At 41.0% G+C, this 20,837-nt stretch overlaps 1 protein-coding gene across 1 annotated transcript in view; it reads right to left on the bottom strand.

The window, feature by feature from the left end:
* Positions 1 to 20,837, bottom strand: part of COL9A2 (collagen type IX alpha 2 chain) — a 157,926-nt gene that overhangs the window by 88,094 nt on the left and 48,995 nt on the right. The window lies entirely within an intron of this gene.

Below are 20,837 nucleotides of genomic sequence, written 5' to 3'. Positions count from 1 at the left end.
AAGAGGTGTCATTTAAGGAAGTCCTGATCATCCATGTCCCTGGTCGTTTCTATTATATTTGAGTGAGGGTAAGCTCTTTCGTTGGCATGTGCTATTCATCCATGTGCAACCACCAGAGTATATGAAAGAACAAAAACCCAACAACCACAGACAGAGACCACAAGAAAAACAGTTACGTTTTCATGCAGGATCCATAAGCCCAGGCAGTGACTGACCGAAGTGAATGTGATGATTAATTGTCCAATACCAAGAGCACAGGGACCACATCTCTAAGTACCAGCCCATAGAAGTCGCTCCACTGACACTAGACATTCTCAAACCACTTTTTATGCTCCCATGCACATGTCTGTCCCTGCATGCCATTTGTAGTTTGTCTGAGTCATGGGGGACACCCACAATTGTGTGATGTCTCATTTTGCCACAGCTAGACCCAATGAGCAATAAATACCACTAAACACCATAAGCAGAAGAGTAGCTTTTTCTGGGGAAGGCAGATGTGCCCCAGGACACCCAATCACACTAAGTTGGGGCTATGTAGAATTGTGCTATTGAGGACATCACTGAACTCCCATTACTACATGCACCAATGGCTTTGAATTGTAGGAAAAGCCCAAACCGTGTGGTAGAATTAACCTTCTTTGTTGTTACAACATAAGCAAGAGGGAGTCTACATTTTCCCCATTTTTTGCAGCCTGGCCATATCTAGGTACACTCTATGCATGCTCTTGCATTGGATGAGGTGAAATCTAGCTCTGATGGCTTCCTCCTGAGGGTGCATCTATATCCTAAAGTGTTCCCACATCCTGCTCGCACCCTTGGCTTAGGTTAATAAGATTGTCTGGAATGTTGTTTATTATTGATGTGTAAATGGAGGAGATTGCCTCTTTACCCAGTGGGGTCCTCAGGACGTGACACTCAAGTGGTGCGCATTTGGGCATGTTCTTCCATTCAATGGCCTCTCCATTTAAGACATATTTCAGTTTGTAATGGTGTGTCTGTTGAGAGCTCATGTTCCTCTTGGTGCTGCTCAAGGGGTTTGATATTTCCACCCACTATCATGTCTTGTACCCTGGAAGTATCTATCCAGACACAATGAGTGTACTCCTGAAGACTTCACACCTCTTTCAACAAAGGGGTGTGTCAAACATAATTTTACTCTTCCATCCAGTACTGGCTATTACTCTGTCCAAGGCTAATAAGGGAGCCCATGCAGGGCAAAGAGTTTCTTGTTCATCTTAGACACTCCGTATAAATAGTATAACCAACTAGGCACTATCATGATTTGTCTGTCCAGTCTAACTGCTAGCTCGTCTAGGTGAGTATTGATCCAGTCATTTACTGGCTGCAGCTGAGTTGTCCAATAATATGCCCTTATATGTGAAAGAGCTATCCCCTGTGTTAGTGACAGATTATGTTATCTCAGAATGTCACCCTGGATATCTGTCAGCAGATTATCTATATTCCTTGCCAGGAATCCATCAGAGTTCAGTGTGACATGTATTCCTAGGGATCTGAACCCACCACATACCGTCTGAAGTGGGCTGACCACTTCATTCTCGAGCGGCCAGTCCCCAATCTTATCAAATTTACTCCAGTTCACTTTATATTCAGAGTATTCCCCAGATTCCTCAATTTGACAGGACACGATCTAGAGTTGCTCCTCAATTGGCCAAGTACAAAAGGACGGCATCTCCACATTATGACATATTTTGCTCACTGTGAGCCTGCACATTCACCAGAGTTGACTAGTTGCCCACTGGATCTAACAAAAAAGGAAAGGGGCTCTATACATTGGGTTAAGCGAGGACACCTCTTCCTGGTTCCCTTTTCAAAGAAAACGATTTGAATATCATCCTACTTGACTGGTAGTCGGCTACCTGTGAAGGCATCTTGGGTTGAACAAGACCCCGCCATAGAAGGGTGTGCAGAAAGCCAGCCAAGCCATGGGCAGTGCATGGGCCCCCCTGCCCAGCACCATCAGAATGCGCACTGTCTGCTTTGTAGACAGTGCACATTCCGATGGTGTTGGTGTGCTACGATATTGGCCTCCGCTTCCTTAAAGGAGCGGAGACCAATATTGTAGAACTTTTCCCGCTGGCCAGCCCATCGGGAACGCGCAATGCAATGTTCCCACCGGTCAGCACAGCAGGAACATTGTAATACGCTTGGGGGATGCCTCCAGTATGACGGTGGAATACTCCTGTGAGTTTGGCAGTCAGCTTGAGCGTTTGATCATTGATAAAATAAAGCAATTGCATTGAGATCCTGTGAGTGCCCGTCCTACTTTTTTGGTTGGGGTCTTTGGATATGTTTCCATAGGAAAAGTGATTTTTTGACTTACATATATCTTTGGCGCCATTTAACAGATCTTCACAAAATTAAAAAAAAAAAAGTTTACGGGTAATTCTTGTAACGCATTGAAAGTGTCAGGGTGATCCATCAAGCTGGGGCCAAGAAAAAGGGGGGGTAAAAAAAAGTGCCTTTTCCATGTTATTCACCATGGGAATTTTGAACATGACTACAGCCCGAACCACTGGACGGATATATACCAAATTTGACAGAAAGGTAGATTTTGTTCCACAGATTGTTCTTTTTTTTTATATCTAGGGCCGAGTTTCCACCATGACGACTTTGCAAAAAATAACAGGCTCATGTAGGGAACTGCAGAGCTCTGATTGGCTGCCAACACTTTAACCAGGAAGTGTTAGCAGACATTTTGGGTCTCAGCTTCAGCCAAGTCCCCAAAAAAATGCAGAAAAAAAGAAAATGGTGCAGGGTATGAATACCCTGAACCTTTAGCCCTGTATATAGTCAACCTGATCTGTTTACTGTAAGCTTTCATGTCAGAGCTTTTTGAAGACGATGAAGGGGTAACAGCAGTCAATGAGTTCTCAGGTTCAGTCTTTCCTTCACCATCTTGATTTGAATGAATCAAAGGCCTAAAGTGAAAAGAATCTCTGGTTAGAGAATTCCCAGAGTGCTGGGCAGTGACCATGTGTCCTTTGGTAGACACCAAGTGGAAAGGTTCTACATCACATGGGCCATCAGATTTTCTTCTTCGCTTCTGTTGGACGATCACTAAATCTCCTCTCATAAAAGTGATTTTCTTTGCATGTCACCTATTTTCTAGATAGGTTTTCATTTTCTGCTTGTTTACAAAGTCCCTTGTACAAATTGTGTTCTCACTTCTTTCTCTCTTGTTGGTCAATTGAGATAACTTGATTGTTATTGCTCTCCCTGACATCAAAGTTACAGGACTTTCGCCTGTGGTCGAGTAAGGTGTTAAACGATAAGGTGGTATGGTAGAATTAAATACAGTTTTCAAACTGAGCTTCTTAACAGTTGCACACTGCACTGTTTTTTTTAGCGTACTCATAAAACGCTCAACGAGTCTGTTGGCTTGTGGCCACACATATGTACTCTTTAGATGCTTTATCTTCAGATGCTCCAGGAACTCCTTGAATTCTCAACTATTAAAAGGCGGAACATTATCAGACTTCAAAATGACTGAAATGCCAAAAGTTGCGTAGATGCCATTTAGTCTCTCAATAACTCATTCATGGGTTGTGGATGAGAGATCTTCAGATAATGGAAAACATGAGTATTCATCCACAAATAGCATTAGGTGATGTCCATTATCGAGTGGACTGAAAAAATCAATGGCTATTCTCTCCCATGCAAACTTAGGTAGTTTTGGCATTTTCAGATTATGTTGAGTAACATTTATAGATAGACAGTCGCATAGATGACAGGCCTTGAGTTCTTTTTCAACCCTCTCATCTAAATTCGGAAAACAAACTTGGTCTCAAAGAGCTCTTTTTGTGGCAACAATACCACAATATCTTTCGTGAATCACTTTAATTATTTTCTGTCGCAAACTCTCCAGAATAAGTATTTTTGACCCTTGCAGTATAACTCCCTCTCTGGTTTTATGGACAGTTCATCTTTGACATTTCCCTTTTTTTGATATTCACCATCATTGCTGAGAGGTTGAGTGTGTCGATTTCATGACTGATGTGAAAATATGTCTTTTAACTTCAGCATGTCACTGTCATGGATCCTGGCAGTGATAATCTGGGATAACAAGATAAGAGCTGGCATATTTGATTTAACAATGAAATTAATGTAGGCTTCAACCATCTTGGATGGAGTACCTTGACCTTGTATAGGCACTCCAGAAAAGTAGTCAGCATGGTTTTGATCCACCCCTTGATTATGCACAATGGTATAATTGTACTCCTGCAATCGCAGTCCCCATCATTCAATGTGAGGAGACATCTTGGCTTTTGAATTGCCAATGATAGTCAGTAAAGCTTGATGGTCAGTTACCAGTGTAAAAGGCTTTCCGTACATCATGATAAAACATATCCAGTAGCCAGACATTTTAAGGAGTTTCATGCCCAAAAGATCAATTTGTTAAAATTTGTAGTTCTGGATAGAATTGCAATTAATGAAAGAGGAGGAAACAGAGTCTTGCATCTAAGAAGACTGGAATCGAAATTCATTATCAGTTTTAACACATTTCATCCCACAAGTCAAAACGGAAATTGTTGTAAAGTATGTCATCCGTGATCAAGGAAACTTGGTTTCCGAAACACGTTGGGTTGTGTGCCATTAAATATATTCACTTCTGCAACAAATTTGTGACTGAGACTTTTCTCTTCTTTTTGGCGAAGAAGTACAGGGTGTTACACATCCCTGCCACTAATACATTTTTCACTTATTGCACTACCAAGTGTGCACTGCCTTGATTGTGTCTTCACCAACTATTTTTCTTGTTTTGATATTCCGGTTTCCCCCACTGGCTACAGCACACCACTGCTGAGAGGGTCAGTGTGATAGCTTTTAGGAGGAACAGTGGTGATAAATATATATTTATAGATAGATAGATAGATAGATAGATAGATAGATAGATAGATAGATAGATAGATAGATAGATAGATAGATAGATAGATAGATATAGCATTCATAACAACACAACTTCTCAAATTACATTTTTTGTCACAACAGTGCATTGTAGAGTGGCGAGTTATAGTAAGTGTTGTCTGGTTAGTGAGCTGAAAAGAGTGTATAACTAGGTCCTCTCTTTAAAATAATTTAAAGGTGATGGATAATTTGTAATTGAAAGTTATAACTATAACTTTATAATTTCTAAATTTTGTGTGGTTTAAACTTGGTTTGTACCAGGAAAATAAGTTTTCATACTGTAGCTAAGCTTTAACTTTTGTTTTTTTTTATTGAATTTAAATGACCTTTTTTCATTTTTAATACAAATGTGTTTCAAATCATAGAGGCCAGTGTTGCAAGTGGAGAGTTGTAATGTGGAGTGTTGCACAGTACAGTGGAGGACAGTACTGTAAAGTTTATAGACTGGAGTATTGTAGATTGGAAACAGTGTTGTAATGTTTATTGTCATAGACTGGAGTATTGTAGATTGGAATCGGGTGGAGTAGAGTGGATTAGCGTATTGTACAGTATAGTAAAGTGTTAAATATTGTAGTGGCATAGTGTCTCATATAGTGGAGTCAAGTATTGTAGACTGGAGAAGGAAATTGTATAGTGAAATGGCATGTTGAACAGCAGGGTAGGATGTTGTACACTGTCATAAATTGGAGTAGAGTGTTTTAGACTGAAGTAAGGTGAAGCAGAGTGTCAGAGTGGAGTATCATCAAGTGGAGTGTCATACAGTACAGTGGAGAAGAGTGTCATAGAGAGAAGTACTGAGTCATATGATGGAGCGGCATATCATAGAGAAATGTTGGATGGCATGTTGTTGAGTGTCATACAGTGTAGTACAGTTGCATAGAGTGGATGGGCATGGAGTAGAGTGTCAGAGTGGTATAAAGTGTAGTACACTGTTGTAGAGTGGAGTTGCATACAATGGAGTAGAGTGTCGGACAGAGGAGCAGCATAGAGTGGAGTATAGTACAGTGGTGTAGAGTGGGATAAAGTGTAATAGAGTGGAATACACTGAAGTGTGGTGGTGGAGTAAAGTGCCATAGAGTGGAGTGGAGTGGTGTGTTGTAGACTACAGTGGTGTGGAGTACAGTAGATTGAAATGGCATAGCATACAGTTGAGTAAAATGTCATAAATTGGACTACTGTATTGTATAGTACAGTGAAGAGGGGTGTCGTACAGTATTGGAAAGTGGAGTTATATAGAATGGAGGAGCGTGTCATACAATGGAGCAGCATAGAGTGGAGTGGTGTACACTGTAGTGGCGTAGAGTGGATTACCATAATGTGGAGTGGCATACAGTGGAATAGCGTACTGTGGTATACTGTACAGTGGAGTGAATAAGAATGGAGTAGCATGGAATGGAATAGCATATAGTGGTGTGGTGTACAGCTCAGTTGCATACAGTGGATTATCGTAGAGTGTGGGGACATACATTGATGTGGCATAGTGTAGAGTCAAGGACACTGTTATAAATTGGAGTGGTGTCTCATACAGTAGAGTGTTGGAAACTGTCATAGAGTGTTGTACAAGAGTGTGTACCATCATAGATTTGAATGCACATTTGGACAGTGCAGTGTACGAGGATAGAGTGGAATATTGTAGGTTTAGACTGGAGTGGTGTATTGTGGGAGGTGGGGTACATTGTAATAGCATACAGACAGTGGGGTACAGTGGAGTAGGGTAGAGTGGAATATCATACAGTAGAGATGAAAGGACTGAAGTTGTGTACAGTGTAATGGCATAGAATGGAGTGGCGTACAGAAGAATAGTACTGAGGAGTGGCGTACAGTAGAGAAGCATATAATGGAATAGCATAGAGTAGAACACCATAGAGTGGAATGGTGTATAGTCAAGTGGTGTCGATTGAAGTAGTGTACAGTGGACTTGAGGTAGAGTGAAGTAGCATATAGTGGAACAGCATAGAGTGGAGTGGTGTAGAATGGAGTGGCATCCAATGGATTAGCATAAATGGAGTGGCAAAGAGTGGAGTGGTGTATGCTGCAATGGTGTACAGTGGAGTAGCATATAGTGGAGTGACATACAGTGAAATAGTGTAGATAGGAGTAGTATAAAGTAAAGCAGCATAGACTGGATTAGTGTATTGTGGATTAGCTTATGGTACAGTGGCATATAATGAAGTGGGGTATACTGGAGAGGTGTACACTGGAATGGGGTGGCATGTAATAGCATACAGTGGAGTGGCATACATTGGAGTGGAGTCCAATCGAAGAGCACAGAATGAAGTGGCATAGAGTGGAGTTTCATGCAATGGAGTGGCATAGACTGCAGTAACATACAGTGGAGTAATATAAAGAGGAAAAGCATACAACGGGGTGCTGTATAGTGGACTGACATACAGTGGAACAGAATAGAGCACAGTGGCGTACAGTAGAATGGAGTAGAGTGGAATAGCATATAGTGGAGTAGCATCCAGTGGAGTGGCGTGCAGTGAAGTGATGCAGACTAGAGTGGAGTACAGTGGCATAGCGTGCAGTGTAATAGCGTTGAGTAGAGTGCCGTAGAGTGGAGTCTCGTACAGTGGAGAGGTGTAGAGTGAAGTGGCATGGAATTGAACATTGTATAGTGGAGTGGCTACAGTGATGTGGCATACAGATGTATGTGATATGTAGCAGCAATGTAGATTGTGTGCAGAGTAACACAAAACAGCGAATTGCACTTCCTTCCAATTCTCCAGATTTACCAATCAATGCTTTCCTTTGTAAATCTGACTCAAGTATTGCACTGCCCATGTGACACCATGAGTAGCGAAAGGGCACCACAATCCAATGATACAGTTAGGCCTTAGTTATATTTTGGGCCATGTTATACTGTGAAAAATTTGCAGTATACTGTAGCACGTGGCGATCACAAGCCAGTATATAATTGGGTAATGGCTCTTGTTAGAGAATGAAAAGGCAGCCATATTGTTTTTATTGCACTTTGGCTGCGTTCTGTGTTTGGGCCTTGGATACAGGGAAATAGTTGGTCCCTACCTATCACCACTTTATTTATGTGGTATGAGACAAGAAATTTATTTTTTATGTTTTATATATTTTCAAATAAGTTTACAGCCCTGAGCCATGGAACTTTCACAAACTTTTGTGAAATTCCACTAAAGTACACCACTGACAGATATCACTAAGTTTAAATGCCTTCTAATTTAAAAACAATTTACCCTGCCTAACTGCAGAACCCAAAAAAACATAGGGCCTCATTATGACCCTGGCGGGCGGCGGAGGCCGCCCGCCAGGATGCCGCCCTCCATAATACCGCTCCGCGGTCAGAAGACCGCGGAGGGTATTATGAGTTTTTCCCTGGGCTGGCGGGCGGTCTCCAAAAGACCGCCCGCCAGCCCAGGGTAAAACTCCCTTCCCACGAGGATGCCGGCTCGTAATCGAGCCGGCGGAGTGGGAAGGTGCGACGGGTGCTACTGCACCTGTCGCGTATTTCACTGTCTGCTATGCAGACAGTGAAATACTAGCGGGGCCCTCTTACGGGGGCCCCTGCAGTGCCCATGCCATTGGCATGGGCACTGCAGGGGCCCCCAGGGGCCCCACGACAATCCTTACCGCCATCCTGTTCCTGGCGGGCGAGCCGGCAGGAACAGGATGGCGGTAAGGATTGTCAGAATCCCCTCGGCGGCGCAGCGAGCTGCGCCGCCTTGGAGGATTCTTAGGGGCAGTGGAAAACCGGCGGGAGACCGCCGGTTTTCCTGTTCTGACCTCGGCCAAAGCGCCGCGGTCAGAATGACCAAGGGAGCACCGCCGGCCTGTCGACGGTGCTCCCGCCCCCGTTGGCCCTGGCGGTTCTGTACCGCCAGGGTCATAATGAGGCCCATAATCTTTTCACCATAATATATAATACTGCCGAAGCTCATGTAAATCCATTCCTCCATTTTCGCACTACATCAAATACAATATTCTATGAAAAATGCGTTGGTGGAAAAACACATTTTGGGTCCATTTTATCTCTGCTCTCCTTGAAGGATTCACCCAAAAAATGTATATCATCTCAAAATGTAGAAAATGCTAGAGGTCTGGAAAGTTTGTGGTTATTCGTCAAACAGGTGGAAAATTATTGGGGAGCTAATGTCCGACTAATTCCTATTTTGGGGAATACTAACTACAACTATAGAGTGGCAATCAGATTTAATGTGATTTATTTCTTTTCGTAATGATTATATTTGTTATGTATTTGCTTCTTGGTTTACATAATCATGTGACCATAAATGTGTCTTTTAGCTGTTCATGTAGTAATTCTGAAACTTTACATATGCAGTCTAGATTATTTTTGTGCTTCTTTGCTACCTTTAGTAATATTGTGCTACATATTAAGCCCAAAGTAAATGAAAGCCAAACATTATTGTTATAAAAAATAATATTGTTATTTTTTCCTGGTGGCCAATTATCAATGTCCTCTGAATAATAGTGTGTGTGCCTCACTGCTCTCACTGCTAGGTCAATTATTCAATTTGTTGTACAAAGGTGCATAAGACAGACAGCACTGCCAAGTTTCCCAGGTCCATGCATGATGTGCCAGTCCAGTCATGGCTTTTTCTTTGAATTCTGGGAGTTATAGTCTTGTTTACTGAATTATAAAAAAAGAATACAAGACCCACAATTCAAAGAAAAAACCTGAACTGGAGCAGCATGTCACGCATGGACCTGAGAAACTTGGCAGCTGTGGTCAGAAAGTATGCACAGAAAATGTATGTAGATTAAGATGTATTCTATTTGTTATGTATTTGTTCATAGCTTTCCATTAGCATGTGACCATAAATGGTCTTTCAGTTGTTCATGTAGTAAATGTGAAACTTTACATATGCAGTCTAGTATATCTTTAGGGCCTCCTTGCTACTTTTAGTAATACTGTGCTACAAGATATCACTAATTTGAAAAACCTTATAACTTAAAAAATACTTACTCTACTTGCCTGTAGTACCCAAAGGAATCATCTGTGCACCCTAATATCTAATGCTGCTAAATATCAGCAAAGTCCGACTGGCTGTTTTCACACAGCATGAAATAAAAAAGGCTATGTAAAATATGTTGGATTTCAAAGTGGTTTTCGGATCCCCCTTTTTTCTTTGCACCCCCTTGACCAAACGCCTTGAAACTTTCAGTACTCCGACAATTAAATAGAGGCAGTAGGCCTGCAACGTTTCACAGACTTTCATCAAATGGCTGCAAAGTTATTAAAGGACACAAATAAGAATCCCTATCTTTGGTCACCCTAACTATAACTACAGAGTGACTACCACCACTCTGTTATATATATATATATATTCACTGAAAAAGACAAAGGTTACAGGGACATTATAGTTAGGTTAACACCTCAAACCAACAAAACTAGTGAAATTCAGCAGTTATAGTTAATTGAGCCAACTATAACTTGTGCCACCATAATGCACTGCTTATGACCTCACATATTACATCACTCATGACATGGTCAGAAACATAACTGATGACATCACTGATGGCATTTAAAATGACATCACTGATGACAGCATTCACACAAACACTCACACACCTACTCATTCACACAAACAAACTCTTCATATTTGGAATAAAGGTCCCCCACATTTAACAGAACATATATTTTTGAGAGGGAGATGCATTGATGATATCTTACTAATATGGACAGGATCCTCACTCCTGTTAGAAGAGTTCCATACTCATTTTAATACTAATGACTTTAACATACAAATGACATGCAAATTAAGTAGAAATTCAATTATTTTTTTGTACAGCTGATAGCTAAGGATAACATAATCCAAACAAGGAATTATCGCAAACCAACAGCATGTAATGCATTATTACATACGGATAGCTTTCATCCTAGGTCACAGATATCAGCCATACCATTTGGGGAAATTACTATAATAAAAAGAAATTGCAGTGAAACAGATGTTTGTGAAATGGAATTAAATAATGTAGAACATAGATTTTTATGGAGGGGCCATAATAAGAAAATAATATCAGTGGCCAGACGGAGAATTAATAAAGCATCAAGAGATACACTTTTATGTAAATCAAGTGATCAAAGAGGTCAAACATTATTTAATCTTGTTTACTTTTGTACACCTTTAAGTCAAAACAGCAGCGATATTTCCAAAATACTACGTAAACACTGGAATGTTCTATGTACAGATAAGACTCTCTCACGTATCATCGCCCATAGACCAAAGATGATACATAGAAGGGGTAACACAATAAGAAATATTGTTTGTAGTAGCTATTTACCTCCAGTCAGGGACAACATACCGACATGGCTATCTACGAAACCTAGTGGTCTCTACAAATGTGGTTGTTGTAACATGTGCAGTGTAGCATTACACAAGACACTGAGCTTCAGCTTCAATGATAGCAATACCTACAAGATTCATACTTTTATTAATTGCATCACAAAATACTTGACGTATATTTTGTTATGCAAACGTGGTGAAATATATGTTGGCAGTACTATACGTCCACTTAAAGACAGAATACAGGAACACATGTGATCACTTGGGAATAATGATCCATTATGTCCGATAGTATGCCATGTTAGTGAAAAACAGTACAGCAGAGATTCCATTAATCAAATTTATGGGCATAGCACAAAGAAATAGCAATCCCAGAGGTGGGAATCGAATACTAGAATTAAGAAAAAATGAGGCCAAATGGATGATTAGATTGAAAGCAGTCGAACGAGGTATGAACATGGATAATTAACTTTATCACTTTTTGTAAAATAGTTGTTTTCTTTATATAAAATATGTATTGAGGTCTATGTATGTTACAATAAGTCATACCTTACTAAAAGATCTGTTACTGTGAGCAGGGACATATGCTCAATGAAACTAATACGATATATAAAGAATTTGATGAAAGGTTTGTTGCTTAATATATTTTTGTTATACATGGTTATTATGGCCTTTTTCTTTGACTATTAATTATGTACTATAGTGACATATTTGATACAATGAGAACACACATACTACGCGATGCATGTGGTTACACGAATAATTAACCATTCAAATTATTGGATTTCTAACATACTAATAATTCACACTTTACTAATGACAACACATACTGTGTTCTGACTAGTGTACATTCATTACCTATAGACATGTCGGCATATAGAACATCTGTACTTTATAATCTGGTCATATTTATGATTGTTTTGTATAAGGTAAGTGTTCACTTTTTTCATATAACTTTGATGATATGATAATGATCAAATAGGGTTATCTCAATATACCTTATATTTAGTGAACACTTATGGTATTGGTTTGAAATATATATATGGCTAGTTTGATACGTTACAAAATGGCGAACATGGAAAGAATTTGCACTGACGATATCCTCATCCCGTACTAACTATACGTAATGAGAGGGAATAGCATATTGGAATAACGTGATTATAGATGTCTTACTATGCTCATATTACCAATATTATGCCTACTTTGTCTTTGTGACAATTTTTGCCTTCATGGAAATTTATTAACAAGTACACATTAGTGCTAATACTGACGAAATAAGGAAATACGTATATCCATTTCAAGATGGCGACCACACGGAAGTATATTTCGGACGAGTCTACAACACTGTCAAATAATTAAGGATGCATGCAGATTGGACAGATAAGGATTTAAAGTTCACGGAGAGGGTCAAACAAATATCTTTGCTCTATACTTGCGACAACGCTGTCGCTAGGAACTGTTTCCCAGCAGGAAGTGTACTCTCTGTTATTATATACGGGTAAGGAGTTCATGTTAGCATGTAGCGTTTGATAGCAGTGCAAAGTATGGCACACTAAAATAATGTTTAGTAGTAAACCGACATGTCATAAAAAGTGTGGTTTTAAATGGTTATGTTACATAATACCCGTTAAATTGAGCATTAAGTGTGGTTTGCCATTTGTTAGGACACACATACATATGCAGTGCTTAGTCCACTACTGGGTGCCAATGACATGAGAGGTTGATATTAGGAATATACAGAATTAGATAAAGACTGTGTTGTCTATAGTACTATACAGATTTTTGAGCGTTTCAACATGTATATGATAAATATGTTTGTTCTTCCTCAGTGGCTGTGCTCTTTGATTTACATTAAAGATTTTGATATGAATAACCTAAAGTAACAATATGGATTGGATCTGGTGACGGTTCTTGTATTTTGCAACAAACATACTATGAGAGAGGGTGATGTTTAATGCAATGTTTCAGCTGCTCCTATATTTCATTTTCATACTTTTTGATCATTTGATTAAATTGGGAGGGCTTGCACATAAGATAATTAATGTAGAGATTAAATAATGGAATTATATTAAATACTAATTCACATGCATGCTCTATGCATGTATTAATCATGTACTATCCAATATAAGTTTTAACTTTTTGTAAATGTGGGCATTAATATTGACCTTCATTAAATTATCAGTATTATTTGTTATCAGCCCTGACAAAGTCCTATGTTAGGGCGAAACACGTGTTGGCTATTCTTTCTAAACGTTTGGACGGCTGGACATTTCTCCTAAATTTTGGATTGAAAATTCCAACATTTTCACAATACAGGTGGAAGACTGATGTTACAACATCAAATCGTATAAATTTGGGACCATAAACAATAATTTTTAGGCCATTTCTGCCCCACCAGGGGGGGCAGATCAACCTAATATAATTAGGCCGATCAGAAATCACTTGACACCAGGTTTTTTTTTTTTATACTGGCGCATAAGGGGAGCAGCCCCTTGGGCAAGGGCCGCTCCCCTGGGGGGGCAAAATATTTTAAGGCCATTTCTGCCCCCACGGGCAGATCAGCCTAATATAATTAGGCCGATCCGCCCCTTGGGGAGCAGAAAACCCCTAGACACCAGGGATACATTTTTTTGTTTATTTTTTTTTTTATATGTGGGGAGCGACCCCTGAGGCTAGGGTCGCTCCCTGGGGGACCAAATGATCTTTAGGCCATTTCTGCCCCCGGGGGGGCAGAAACCACTAGACAGCAGGGATTTTTTTTTATACTTACGCATAAGGGGAGCGGCCCCTTGGGCAAGGGCCGCTCCCAACAGGGGGACAAAATATTTTAGGCCTTTTTTGCACCACCTGGAGGCAGATTGGCCTAATATAATGAGACCTCTAGACACCAGGGATATACATATTTTTTATTTACTTTATGTTTTTATGTATGGGGAGCGACCCCTTAAGCAAGGGTCGCTCCCCGGGGGGGCAAATTGTATTTAGGCCATTTCTGCCACCTTGGGGGCAGATCAGCCTATTTTTCTTAGTCCAATCGGCCCCAAGGGGGGCAGAAACCACTATACACCAGGGATTGGTATGTGTGTATGTGTGTGTTTTGTTTGGGGGGGCAGCCCGTTGGGCAAGGGTCGCTCCCCATGGGGACACATTACTGTATGCCATCTCTGCCCCCATGGAGACAGATCAGCCTATTTTTGGAAGGCCCATCTGCCCCCAAGGGAAGATTTTTTTTTTCAAAATAATAGGGTGGGGAAATGGCCATACCCCCACCCCAAATAAATGGGGCCAAAGTTGTTCTGCCCACCAGTGGGTAGATTGGGCAATTACCCCTGATCCACACCCCAGGGGGGGCAGAAAGTCTACTACATGCCAGAGAATAAAAAAAAAGAAAGAAATAGTGGGGTTGTGGCTGCCAACCAGTATTGGCCTGGTTATGCCCGCACCCCAACTGAAGGGGATAAATAGTATTTCAGCTCTCCCTCCCGCACACTAAAACATCTTATCCCATGGCAAGCAAGAGGGCATTTGATTATTTTGGGTTTTGGTTTTACATTTGGGCCATGAGAGCTTGATAACTCTCAAAATCGTCCCCCTTGGAATGGTGAGGACTGCACTTTTTTTACTTTGGGACGCTGTAGTGTAGAAAAATCCACAAGACCTAGACACATCCGTAAACTAAATATCTGGTTGATTCCAGGGTGGTGTGCTTCACATGCACCCCACACCATTTTCTTACCCACAATGCCCTGCAAACCTCCAACTTTGCTGGAAATCACACATTTTTCCCACATTTTTGTGATGGAACCTTTCAGAATCTGCAGGAATCCACAAAATTCCTATCACCCAATATTTTCATACCTATACCGATAAAATTTCTGCTGCACTTGTCAGCCTTTTTTTCAAACTGCCCTTGTGGACCTGCTTTGGTTCCCCCTGAATTTCGACATGTTTTTGGCTCTTCCGTATCACAGGCACTTGGTCCACCTACACAAGTGAGGTATCATTTTTACAGAGAGACTGGCGGGGACGTTGGGTGGTAGGAAACCTGTCCTGGTGCAGTGATCCCACACAGAAATATGGGAAAATTTTATTTTTTTTGCTAAATTTGAGGTTTGTTGAGGATTATGGGTAAGAAAACATTGGGGGATCCACGCATGTCACACCTCCCTGGACTCTCTCGGGTGTCTAGTTTTCAGAAATTTTGGGGTTGGTAGGTTTGGTAGGTTTCCCTAGATGGCTGCTGAGCCCAGGGCCAAAAACGCAGGTGCCCCCCGTAAAAACAAAATGTTTTGTATTTGATAACTTTGATATGTCCAGTTGGTGTTTTGGGACATTTCCTGTCGCGGGTGCTAGGCCTACCCACAGAAGTGAGGTACCAATTTTATCTGGAGACTTGGAGGCACGCTGGGTGGAAGGACGTTTGTTGCTCCTCTCAGAGTCCAGAACTTTCTGTCAACAGAATGTGAGGAAAAAAGTGATTTTTAGCCAAATTTTGAGGTTTGCAAAGGATTCTGGGTAACAGAACCTGGTGAGAGCCCCACCAGTCACCCCATCTTGGGTTCCCCTAGGTTTCTGGTTTAAAAAAATGCACAGGATTGGTAGGTTTTACCTAGGTGCCGGCTGAGCTAGAGGCCAAAAACCACATCTAGGCACTTTGCAAAAAACAGCTCTGTTTTGTTTGGGATAATGTGATATGTCCACGAAGTGTTTTGGGGCATTTCCTGTTGTGGACACTAGACCTACCCACAGAAGTGAGGTACCATTTTTATCGGGAGACTTGGGGGAACACTGGGGGGAAGGAAATTTGTGGCTCCTGTCGGATGCCAGAACTTTATGTCACTGAAATATAAGGAAAAGGTGTTTTTTAGGCAAATTTTGAGGTTTGCAAAGGATTCTGGGTAACAGACCTGGCTAGAGCCCCACAAGTCACTGATTCCCCTAGGTGTCTAGTTTTCAAAAATGCACAGGTTTGATAGGTTTCCCTAGGTGCCGGCTGAGCTAGAGGCCAAAATCCACAGCTAGGCACTTTGCATTAAACAGCTCTGTTTTCTTTGGGAAAATGTGATGTGTCAACGTTGTGTTTTGGGGCATTTCCTGTTGCGGGTGCTAGGCCTACCCACACAAGTGAGGTACCATTTTTATTGGGAGACTTGGGGGAACGCTGGGTGGAAGGACATTTGTGGCTCATCTCAGATTCCAGAACCTTCTGTCACCGAAATGTGAGGGAAAAGTGTTTTTTGGCCAGATTTTAAGGTTTGCAAAGGATGCTGGGTAACAGAACCTGGTGAGAGCCCCACAAGTCACCCCATCTTGGATTCCCCTAGGTGTCTAGTTTTAAAAAATGCACAGGTTTCCCTAGGTGCCGGCTGAGCTAGAGGCCAAAGTCCACAGCTTGGCACTTTGCAAAAAACAGCTCTGTTTTCTTTTGGGGAAATGTGATGTGTCCACGTTGTGTTTTGGGGCATTTCCTGTCTCGGGCGCTAGGCCTACCCACACAAGTGAGGCACCATTTTTATCAGGAGACTTGGGGAAACGCTGAGTGGAAGGACATTTCTGCCTCCTCTCAGATTACAGAACGTTCTGTCACCGAAATTTGAGGAAAAAGGGTTTTTTTAGCCAGATTTTGAGGTTTGCAAAGGATTCTGGGTAACAGAACCTGGTGAGAGCCCCACAAGTCACCCCATCTTGGATTCCCCTAGGTGTCTAGTTTAAAAAATTTCCAGGTTTGGTAGGTTTCCCTGGGTACCGGCTGAGCTAGAAGCCAAAATCTACAGATAGGCACTTTGCGAAAAACACGTCAGATTTCAATGTAAAAATGTGATGTGCCCATGTTGCATTTCCTGTCGCGAGCAAAAGGCCTAACAACGCAAGTGAGGTACCATTTTATTGGGAGACTTGGGGGAACACAGAAAAGCAGAACAAGCGTTATTGTCCCTTGTCTTTCTCTACATTTTTTCCTACCAAATGTAAGACAGTGTGTAAAAAAAGACATCTATTTGAGAAATGCCCTGCAATTCACAAAGTAGTATGGGCACCCCCGAATTCAGGGATGTGCAAATAACCACTGCTTCTCAACACCTTATCTTGTGCCCATTTTGGAAATACAAGGGTTTTCTTGATACCTGTTTTTCACTCTTTATATTTCAGCAAGCGAATTGCTGTTTACCCAGTACAGAATGAAAACCCATTGCAAGGTTCAGCTCATTTATTGGCTCTGGGTACCTAGGGTTCTTGATGAACCTACAAGCCCTATATACCCCCAAACCCAGCTGATGTAATGGTATATTGCTTTAAAAAATCTGACATCGCAGGAAAAAGTTACAGAGTAAAACGTGGAGAAAAATGGCTGTTTTTTTACCTCAATTTCAATATTTTGTTATTTCAGCTGTTATTTTCTGTATGAAACCCTTGTAGGATCTACACAAATTATCCTTGCTAAATTCAGAATTTTGTCTACTTTTCAGAAATGTTTACCTTTCTGGGCTCCAGCATTGGTTTCAGACCTATTTCTGTCACTAACTGGAAGGAGGCTGAAAGCACAAAAAATAGTAGAAATGGGATATGTCCCACTAAAATGCCAAAATTGTGTTGAAAAATGGGTTCTTCTGATTCAAGTCTGCCTGTTCCTGAAATCTGGGAAGATGGTGATTTTAGCACTGCAAACCCTTTGTTGATGCCATTTTCAGAGAAAAAAACACAAGCCTTCTTCTACAGCCGTTTTTCCCATTTTCTTTTTTTAAAAACGAATTTTTTGCAGTATTTTGGCTAATTTCTTGGTCTCCTTTAGTGGAACCCACAAAATCTAGGTACCTCTAGAATCCCTAGGATGTTGGAAAAAAGGACACAAATTTGTCAAGGGTAGCTTATGTGGACAAAAAGTTATGAGGGCCTAAGCGCGAACTGCCCCAAATAGCAAAAAAAAGGCCTGGCACATGAAGGGGGGGGAAAGGCCGGCAGCGAAGGGGTTAATCCACACACATATGCATCTACTCACATACTTATGGACAGATGCATAAAACTATTGACATCCATACACTCATTCTCTCAAACATCCACTGAAACATCCAGTCACTCACTCATACAGTACAAACTGACATTTTCAGACTCATACAACTACTTACACACTAACTCATACAACCATACACCTACTCACACACCCACTAAAATACCATTAGGATCGCTAAGAAAAACATTAATAGATTACTCATCTAGTGATACATCAAGTCAATCAGCTGTACAACCACTCACACACCCACACACTCACCCATACAGTCACTGACACAGCTACTAGCTCATCAATACAGTCACTTACACACCCAATCACTCAACTATACCACTGGTCACACATCCAGTCAATCACATGTAGAGGCACTGACACACCCAGTAACTCATCCATGTAGCCACTCACTCACACACCCACTCACTTACAAACACAAATAATCACACAGCCACTCTCTCTCACCATATCATATAAAAATTGACACACCCACTCACTTTAGGAAAGAGACACTCATACATCCACTCACTCTCACATTATGTGACTGACACAGCTACTCCATTATACTTACAGCCATTCACACACCCTCTCACTCACCCATTCAGTAACTACATCACTAACTCACTCACCAATACAATGACACCCATTCACTTGCCTATATAACCACTCTGAAACCCACTCACTCACCTATACAGCCACTCACACACCCACTCAGTGAAGCAAATACACCTACTCACACAGTGACTTTCTAACACATGCACCTACTCACAGATCCTCTCACTGTCTCATGGAGCAAATAGGTCAACCACTCACTCACTCACCCACACAAACACTCACATTGCCATTCATACACCAATACAGGCGTTTACACTTACTGGATGATGTCATCAGTGATGTCATTTTAGATGACATCAGTGATGTCACTGACCATGTCATGAGTGATGTAATATCTAATGTCATAAGAAGTGCATTATGGGGGTGCAAGACATAGTTAGTTCAGTTAATTATAACTGCTGAATTTCACTGGTTTTGTAGGTTTGAAGTGTTAACCTAACTATAATGTTCCTGTAACCTTTGTTTTTTTTCAGTGAATTTCTATGGATTTTGTAATTCTATTTCCTAACTACAACATCGCTGTAACCTTTGGTTTTGTCAGTGAATTTCTTTGGTTTTTGTAATTCCATTTCCTAAATATAACATTCCTGTAACCTTTGGTTTTTCAGTGAATTTCTATGGTTTTTGTCATTCAATTTCCTAATTATTACTTCCCTGTAACCTTTGTTTTTGTTCAGTGAATATAGAAGTGACGGTGTGCATTTTACAGATGAAGGCAACAGAGTTTTTCTTTCCAACCTAAAACTGTGCATCTGCACTTACATGTAACTAAAACATAGTTACAATAAACTCAAAGGCTCTTGACAGGACCACCCTAGTGCCCAAAACTCAATTTAATTTTCTCAATCAATGTCTTTTTTTAAAAATTTCATAATATTCGCGAAGACGTTGGGATATTTGCGACTATGCTGTGAAAACAGAAAATAAAAGCAGGTTTTCAATGCACTCTAGCCCTTTAAAAAATAAAAGGTATATATTTAAAGAAATTCAGAATCAGACATCCATTTTAACATTCTAAGATGGCCAACAGAGAAATATATGAATTTCTCACACTACGTATACGTACGTTTAAGTAGCTATTTTTATGCTATATAAAGTGACTATGGGTCTAAGTTTGTATGTAAATGAGTACATTTGTGACTGAGTTCATGAGGGTCTCACTGGGTGTGTGGGAAAGTGTGCCAGAGAGTGAGTGGATCTATGAGTGATCTGTGAGGGATATAGTTGAGTTTCTGAATAAGTGCATGAGGGGCTGAATGGGTGTGTCACTTACTCCATGTCACTCTCACTGCATCTCTGACTGAGTGCACAACACTGTCAGGGAGTCTGTGAGTTAGTGCGTAACAGACTGATTACATCTCTCAGTGAATGGGCAACAGTGTCAGTGAGTCCGTGAGTGAGTGCATAATACTCTAATTGGGTCTGTGAGAGAGTACGTAATAATCTCGATGGGTCTCTGAGTCAGTGCATGAGGGTCGCACTGGCTGTGTGAGTGAGTGCTTGAGAGTCTTACGGGCTGTATGAGTGAGTACATAAAGATGTCAGTGAGTCTCTCACTCAGTCCATTAGGATCTCAGTGGATATGCGAGTGAACACAAGCCTCTGAATCAGTCTTTCACTGTGTGCAAACACTATGAGTTGGTTTCTGAGTGAGTGCATGAAATGCTGAATGGGTTTGTGAGTGAGTGTGTAAATGTTTAAGTGTGTCTATCAGTCAGTGCTTAAGAGTATTAGTGAGTGTCTGAGTGACTGCATGACAGTTTGATACAATCTTGAGTGAGTGCATGAGAGTCAATCTGTGAGTCACTGCATCAGGGTCTCAGTGTGTTTCTCATTGTGTGGATCAGTATATGAGTACATCTGTCAGGGAAAGCATACGTGTCTCACTGCTGCTATCACTAAAGAAAATTCGTTATTTGACACTTCCCAATTTTTTTGTTGTCACCGTTATTTGCGAATTCATCATGCCATTATACAGGGGTCCATGCAGAGCATTTGTGACGTATTCGTGAATATCGTGT

The sequence above is a fragment of the Pleurodeles waltl genome, chromosome 3_1, assembly GCF_031143425.1.
Source record: "Pleurodeles waltl isolate 20211129_DDA chromosome 3_1, aPleWal1.hap1.20221129, whole genome shotgun sequence".
Classification (NCBI taxonomy): Eukaryota; Metazoa; Chordata; class Amphibia; order Caudata; family Salamandridae; genus Pleurodeles; species Pleurodeles waltl.
This window is presented reverse-complemented; position numbering and strand designations above follow the sequence as displayed.